The 8747-nt window shown below is 35.0% G+C and overlaps 1 pseudogene; it reads right to left on the reverse strand.

Moving 5' to 3' along the window:
* Positions 1-4971: 4971 nt before the first annotated feature.
* LOC107019729 lies at positions 4972-8114 on the reverse strand (annotated as a pseudogene).
* Between the last annotated feature and the right edge of the window lie 633 nt (positions 8115-8747).

Raw genomic sequence — 8747 nt, forward strand, 5'->3', positions numbered from 1 at the left:
TGGGGAAATAGGTGTCATGTTTTGCTTCTTTGAGATTGATTCACCTTTGTATTCCTTGCCAGCTTCTAACCTTGATCAGTTTCTTTCATCCCGCCTTCACAATTGTTTGAACCATCTTTCTAAATTTGAAGCAGCTCTTCCATCTCAAGATCTTCATGGTTTTGCAGCTTCTCAATTCTTTTAGACTCATAAAAAGCACATGAACACCTTTCCATACACTCAATAAGCCTTGCTGGAGAAGGCATATCCCACAAATACTCTTTCAACATTATTGAGATAAAACTTCTCAATATAATCATTTTGGTTATAAGAACATGCCCTATTCAGCACTTCAACTGGAACATTCTTTGGAAGATGTATAGCCTGCTTATTCAACTTGAGGGGTAGTCTGATCTTCGTCCTTTTTACATAGGTATCACAAACTTTCTCATTTAGAATAGGCAGACCATGGACCAAGTCCTTTGACACAAGTTTGCTTAGAGAGAAGAGCTCACATGACTAAGTCTCCTGTATCATGGATCAGAATTCTCACCTTGATCACTAAGGGAAGTAAAAATGTTGAAAAAAGCAGTTTAAGATCAGCATTACATATTCTTGCATCTCCTCTTTGTCAGCATCATCATCCGAGAAATCAAGTTGTGACCACCCATTTATCTCGTAAGAGTTTAACTCAATTTTCTTTACCACAAATCTGTGGAACACTTAGAATATTGTACTTCAACTCATCGACCTAGTACATAACTTTAAAAGAGTGGTCCACGAACATTCAAATTCAGCCTAGATAAAAAATGTATCATTATTTGTCATTACCAGAAGAGACTTTCATCTTGAAGTGTCTTAAAAGAGAGGAGGTTTTTTTTTCTCTTTTTTCAATCATGTTCTTCGAGCATGTACTATTCATAAACCAACACTGACTGATATTACCTCCTCTCACTTGCATAGTGTATCAATTTTTAGTCTTGGGAATCCATTTGAGATGTAGTTCCCAGAAAGCAGATAACAGAGTGATAAGACAATATTTTGTCTAGTGAGGTAGACTGATTTTCTTTAACTTAGGACCAAAAGCACGACCAGGTCCCTTTTACTGCCTATTTCTCCGTGACCATGTCCCTTCTTCTGTTTGTTCCTGTGTTTGGAACAGTTTGAGGAACTTTCTTGAGATCTCATCCAAGTTGGATACTCCTTTAGATGACCATCACGCCCGCAATGCAAACATAGTAGATTGGTAGCAACAACAACATTTTTGACGAGACGATTGTATGGAAAATCTACCTTCTTACAACCCAACCCTCTTCTTTTGTTGTTACCCTGGATGATTTCATTTGTAAGCATTTTAGAGGAAATGGTCCTGAGGGATTTGTTCAGTTCCTCTTTTACACGGCAGGTCGCTTTCCATCTGATCATTTCTCTCCAAGGCTAGAGCAAATCTATTTTCAACAGTGTTCAGACTGGCTTCTAGTTTTATCTGCAAACTACTAGCCTCCTTCTTTCTTTTTCCAGATTTCTCATTCATTAAGCTCAATTGTTTCTTGAGTTCTAGATTTTCAGTTTCTAGACATGTCAATTGTTCTTCAATAACTGACATGTGAGCAGTCAATTTTATCTTTTCTTCGCTAAAATTGTCTAGACTATAGTTCATAGAGTCATTTCCAGTTGTTAACTCCATAACAGAGTCAATCAGAACAGCAACAAGATTTCTCAACCTTCTAACAGAATAGACATTCAAGCTTTGTTTAAGATCAACGAGAGTTACCTTTTCTTCATCTTTCTCGACATCAGATTGTGCCATGAATATGAACTTGCCATCAAACACATTCTCGACATCTTTAGCAACAAGCATGGATGCATCTTCAGGACATTCTGATTCATTTGACTCGCTTGATGAGTTACCCAAGACAACAAGATCCTTTTTCACAACATGATTAATAGTGTCTCTTCTATTTGACTTGTCACGGACATGTTCCTTGTTTTTGTTCTTGTATCCTACAAATTTGACACATATTTTGTGCTTATAGTTGTGCAAAGGGTAGTCTCTAAGAAAGTGGTCTGGCTTACCACACTTGAAACACACGTCATTTGACCTTTTAGCCTTGTCAAGAATTCTTTTTTTCATGAGAGCTCCACGTTTTCTAATAATTTTTTGAAATCTTCCAGTGAGATAGCCCATGTTCTCAATTATTTCAGGTACTTCACTTTGTGACACCTTGAGAGCAAGTGATTTGTCCTTTTTTACATCTTTCTTCCGATTAGATTCATTAATCGGATCCGACCATTTGTCATTGCCCTTGAGAATGATACAATTATTTTGTTGTGCATATCATCTTCAAAATTACTAGAGGCATTTTCCCATATTGCAAGGACTTTCTTCACTACCTGGTCTGCATTAGCCCTTCCCTTAGCATTGCCAGGGATCTGATCCCTTCGCATTTCATTGATGTCTTGACTCTTGCTTGTTGCTCTGAGAGTCTTTCATAAATGCCCTGCATTTTCGCACTTATGACAAAGGTCGTTTATGTTTGTTGTTCTATTGCAGTTTCCTTTCTTTTCAAATTATACTTGTTTTTTTGACTATTTTTTTTTAACACTTTTAGTCAAATAAGGCATCTCCTCTTCATCTTCAGAAGAAACATTTTGAGATGCCTTTAGCACTACTAACTTCTCCTTCTTTCTGTCTTCATCGTACTCTCTTATAGACTTGTGAACCTCTTGAGTTAGATCTCCATCCCTTACTTCCTTAGTAGGAACTTAAGGACCCTCAAGACTTAGTAGAGCTGTCATTCCTCGCAGTGAATCTCTCTCTATGTGTTAACCAAATAGAGTTGGCCCGCTCTGATACCAATTGATGGAATGCGTGTCCACTAACAGTCAATGGACCAGGTCCCTTGACACAATAAGAACAAAATGTAAGCACATACAATAGTCATCATCTACTATACGTCAACGAACCAATTCCCTTGACTTAGCAAGAACACTAGCTGAAACAAATGCAAAAAGTAAATGGTTGAAGTAAAATATGTACAATGATTTTATGTGGAAACCGCCTTGCTCAAGGTAGTAAAACGACGACCTGTCATACACGATTTTCAACCGTCTTCACTAATCTTCTCAAGAAAAAGGGTAACCCGGTTACAAACAATGTGAGAAAAAGTTATTAATCTCACAACTAAGTGTTAAATCTATCACTTACTGAGCCTAACCAGATACCACACTGTCCTTTAAGCTATAACCACTAGACAACTTAGAATTTGACTAAACAACAAAGCTTTCCCACTAAACCACCACGCTTTGGATGACTTAGATTTTGACTTAGCAGAGACAACACTGCCCACTAAATCAACTAGCTCCTAGATGACTTAGAATTTTAATTAAGGAGCAAACAATGTTGCCCACTAAATCAATTACCTTTAAATGATTTAGACTTTTACACACACAAACAAATATCTGAATCTTTTATAGAGTAGGAACAAATTTACAATATATGCACGGAAGTATAACTCCTAAGATACACTTTGATGCTTGCAACTTCATCAGATCCTTGTTGTTTTGTGGGAGAATACTTCTTGAGAGTGAGTTTTTGCAAGTGTTCTTGAGAATTTTCAAGTTATAAAAACTATAAAATGATAGACAAAAAACTCAAACTCAAAAAATATATTTCAGTACTCTTATCAGATCCTTTTGTTGAGTATGAATATTGTTATACCTTGAAGATGGCTTTTTGCCTTTTAACTTGTGTTTTGTTTTGTGAAAATCTTGTATTTTGGTTGTTGGAGAAGAGACTACATTCAAATGGACACAAACCCTTGGGAAGAGACTTTTGGCTAAGAGCCTGCTGTCATGAAAAGTTGTGCACCAACCACATCAAAGTTGGCAGCTTTTTGACAACTATCTTTTTGTCCTTTTCTCGTACGCAGAATTTCCTAGACCAGGTCCCTTGCTTCGTTCTTTGAGCGTCCCAGAAGAGATTTGCTGGATGACTTCTTCCTTTAAATGAATGACTTTAACATGGTGTTTGTCTTTTTAAAAGTATAAACCATAAAGAGTTATTACCTATTGGACAAACACCCTGGTCCATTCTAATTGGTTCAGTACATTAGTGTCTCACCCGCCACTGACTGATGAGACAACTTTACAGTTGTAACCCATTATGCATCTAATAAAGAACTCTGTGGAGACCTAATAAAGAACTCTGTGGGGACCAGGTCCCTGTATTTGTGAGGTTCATCAGAAAACTTAGAATATAACAATTATTCCAATTAAATGATATACTCTCTTTGTGTTGATATATGAAAGATCTCAGCTTACATAGAAGCTAGTGTTGCAGCCAAAACATATGAACTTGGTGAGTGCATTTCTTTTCCTTTTCTTGTGTCACCTTTTTTCTCATTTTGTATAACTTATATATTAAATAATTTGGTCATTTAAAATTCAGGTGTGGCAACACGTCTTCCTCTACCTGCAGGTTTTTGAAGTATGCTGAAAGTTGCATGTATACTCCTAACTACTGAAGCTACTAATGATTGAATTGAACATATCACCAGGGTAATCTTGTATGCACCAGAGAGTTATACTAGTTCGTTTCGATCTGTCTTTCTTGTAAGCGTGTGCTGTGAATTAAGCTTTATTTTTTGTTCATAAATTGGGTTTGTTGTTTTGTAAACTTGTTATTGAGTATGTTGTCATGTTTCCAAAGTAGTTTGTTTTCATAGCTATGATGATTTCAAAAGCCGTGAAGGTGAATAAATTGAGTTGTTAATGTTATACGGAATTTGATGTTAGTTCTTTGTATCAGAATCTACTACATTTTGTAATGTGTCAGTATAATTCCACAAGTGAGGTCTGAGAAAGTAAATGTACACAAACCTTATTTCTACCTTTACGGGGTAGAAAGATTATTTGAATTGAACATATAAATGACAAGAACTTTGAAATCCTCATTACTCAGAATACTTCAGGAATTATGTGATCATAACATTATTCATTGCTATGCTTTATACCAGAGCTATAACCATTATCATAAAACATAGACCAAAGCATAACACCACCATACTTAGGTGAACCATTAATTGCTGGTAAAACCTGAGAAACAAGAACATCAGATGGTATAAAACCACTTCCAGCAGCTCCTGGAGCGGCGGACAATCCTAATAAAATCTTTCCAGCTTGAATTGTGGTCGATTCATTCCAATAACTCTTAAGATTTTCTGCGCTAACAGCAGAATATTGACATGGTGGATTTTTGTAGAATTGAACCCAAACGTAGTCGAATAGGCCAATAGAGAGTGCACCATTTAACCATGAATCAGGGAATGAACATTGTGGAGCTGCAGTTAAGTATACTTTCCTTTGTTGGCTAAATCCAGAGAGGGATCTTGCTAGTTAATCCCAATGTTGTGTTGTACCTCTTTCTATATCAAAATCGATTCCATTTAAAATTGCATCACCTAGTGGACGTGAAGTTGATTGACCTCCAAGATAATTGTTCCATAAATAGTTTGCTACATTCCTGCAGGGTATATATTTGAAAACTAATTAGCTCAACATTTGTCAAAAAACACTACTCGAAACAAAGGCTTTTCCTTCCCCGCGAATCACCAAGAAGTTGTGCTATAGAACATAAATTTTCCACTTATTTCTCACCCTTTTTAGCTAACTAGAAAAACATGTGATCGAAAACTGATTATCATTGAAATAGTGGGAAACATCCTAATTTTTTTTCATATGAAACTATTATTATTGTTTTTTCACACTAATTTAGCCAAAATATAGAAATAACCACTAAACATTTATTAGTTGTTACTCTTTCATTTTATGTGATGGTGTTTGATTGGATAAGGAAGTAAGGAAAGAAAGAATTTCTTTTTGAAATATGGCCAATATATTCTTAGAAATATGGTTTTAAGTTTGTAGACATTTGTAAAGTTATAAGAATGGCATGAATATAAAATAAGGAGTAATTATATTAAAATATTACTCTTTTTAGAACAAATTAAAAAGAAAGGGTGCCACAAAAAAACACAAAGTGACATCATATTTGGTTGAATAAAGAAATTCTTGATAGGAAGCCTTTCCCGTCAAGGAACTCTACATGTCAACTATGGAATAGTTGGTAACTCGAACTCTCTTATTCGTTTTTGGAAATTCATTTCATTTAAAATTCAGTAACTCAAAAGGACTAAAACATTTACTCATAAATATTAAAATTCTTACTCAACCTCTCGATTAGTTGAGCTAGTTATTCCTGTACCATATATTTAAACAAAAAAAATCAATCAACTCTATAGTTTTTACTTATACAAATCTTACCAAGCATCATCAGCATAAGAAAGTGAATAACTTCTGTTAGTTTCGGAGCTGAGTTGGGATGTTCGCTCGAACTTGATATGAAGTTTTGATGATTTAACAAACTTATCTATATAACAAGGAATCAAATTCTTGTTATTGGAACTGCTGACAGTGAGATGAATAATAAACTCAATGTGAGGTATATTTTTGTGCTATCATCAAAAAGGGAGAAAATGTTATATTCTAGGTGTTTTGATGATCTTCACAAATGCGAGGACCTGGTCCCTGACAGAGTGCTCTCGTCCAGATACAAATGGGGTACAACTGTAAAAGTTGTCATGTCAGGTGGTAGGGGAAAAGTGTAGTGTCCTACTTCAATAGGAAGAGTGGACGAAATTGTATGTTTCAGTAACTCACAAATGCAGGGACCTGGTCCTAGGCAGAGTTTCCTCCATCAAATACATAATTGGTTACAGTTGTAAAGCTGTCATGTCAGAGGTTGGTGAGGCGTCGGTGTACAACACCAATCAGAATGGAGAAGGGTGTTTGTCTAGCAGATAATAACTCGTTATGTTTGATATTTTTAGCATGACAAACACCATATTATATTCATTAATCCAAATATGGAAGTGAGATAGCAAACCTTTTCAAGAACTCACAAAGAAGTTTGCAAGGGACTTGGTCCCCGCAAGACTGCAACGTGAAAAGGTGAAAAGACAGCTGTCAACTCTGATGCGGTAGGTGCACAACTTTTCCAACAGCAACCCTTCAGCCAATTGGATGGTTTTTACTCTTTTCAACAAACACAAATTCAAGACTTGGCAAATTAAACTTGGATTTTGTTTGAAAATTCACAAGCTTGAACAGAAGGTCATCTTCAAGGAAGAACATTGCTCAACTCAACAAAAGGACCTGATAGAGTAAAGAAGAATCTTTGTTGTATGTAGAGCCTTGTGTCTATGTGCTTACATTGTATATCTGATCCTAATTTATAAAGAATTTAGATCTTGTTTCGTTTTCTAGAAGTCTAAGTCATCTAGAGTTAGGTGATTTAGTGGGCAACAATGTTGTTGCTTAGTCAAAATCTAAATCGTCCAAAGAGTGAGGGTTTAGTGGGCGGTGTGGAATCCGCTTAGAAAAATCTATATTAATTAGTGAGGATTGGGTAGTGTTGTATCTAATCTGGCTCAGCTAAGTGATAGGAAGTATTGCTTAGTATGGAGATTAGCAGGCAAATCTCATTTTGTAAACTGGCTTTTACTTTTGCTTGAAGAAGATTAGTGAAAGCAGTTTGAGAAGTCCTGTTGAGAACATGTCGTGGTTTTCCTCCTTTGAGCAAGGAGGTTACCACATAAAGTTGCTTGTCAATCTTTACTTTCAGCACTTATTTTACTGCCTGTTATTGTAATTGTGCCGAATCCCATTGAAACAGGTGGACACAATTTTTACTTACTGTTCTTGCTAAGTCAAGGAACCTGGTCCTTGACTGATTGGTGGGTGCATACATTCCAACAACTTCCAACACCACCACCAAGTGAAAGCATAACTTTGAAACCTCTACTTTGACATGCTCTAATGTCATTACTTAACCTAGTGCATCCACCAACACTAGGATTACAATGACCAGCTAAGTTCAACACTTGTATTTGTCCATTCCCAAAAACTACAAGAAATGCAATATTCACAATTGCATAATTGTTTGCTGCACAAGTACTAGCCAAAGTACCTTCATTCCCATTTTGGCCTTAATAAATTACAATCCTCCTTCTCCTAGTTTTAGAGCTAGAAGAAGTAGCACTATACTGAGAAAAGTAAACATATTTAGTATTCATAACTTAAAAGTCTTTTTTTTGTTTGTGGTAGTAGTATATAAAAGTTGAGTTGTATACCTATTATTTATAGTTAATGACAATAATGATCCCTTGTCTTTTTTAATATGTTTAAAATATTTTCTTAAAGTAGTTTCAACCCTTATATTGTCAAAAATGAGAACTTTATCTGATAGTAATTATATTTTTACGATTAATTTTTATCGAAATTGTAAGAACACAAAATATATCGTGGGAACTCAAATTCGGATGTTTATGTTATTTTTTTATATCATTTTTAAGAGACTAGTGTATCTTTTGTGTTACAGAATTTTTTCTTTGTTTATATTTTCTTTCTGGTGTGGCTTCTTGTGTTATGATTTCTTGAAATTTCTAGATATTTCTCCATTTTGGTTAAACTTAAGAATTAGAGAACCAAAAATACTTACTTTGACAAACTTATAGGACCAAAATTGTTCACTTGATACTCAAAGTGTTATTTTGAACAGATTATAAAAAATAAGGGATCATTTTTTAATGTTTATTGTAAATAGCGATTTCCTGGAAATTTACATTGATAAAGTTTTTAATGTTGGAAGTCTAATTGCTCGTTAATTATCTTTTTCATTTTTCAAATTATATGATATAATTTAATTT

Source organism: Solanum pennellii, chromosome 5, assembly GCF_001406875.1.
Source record: "Solanum pennellii chromosome 5, SPENNV200".
Classification (NCBI taxonomy): Eukaryota; Viridiplantae; Streptophyta; class Magnoliopsida; order Solanales; family Solanaceae; genus Solanum; species Solanum pennellii.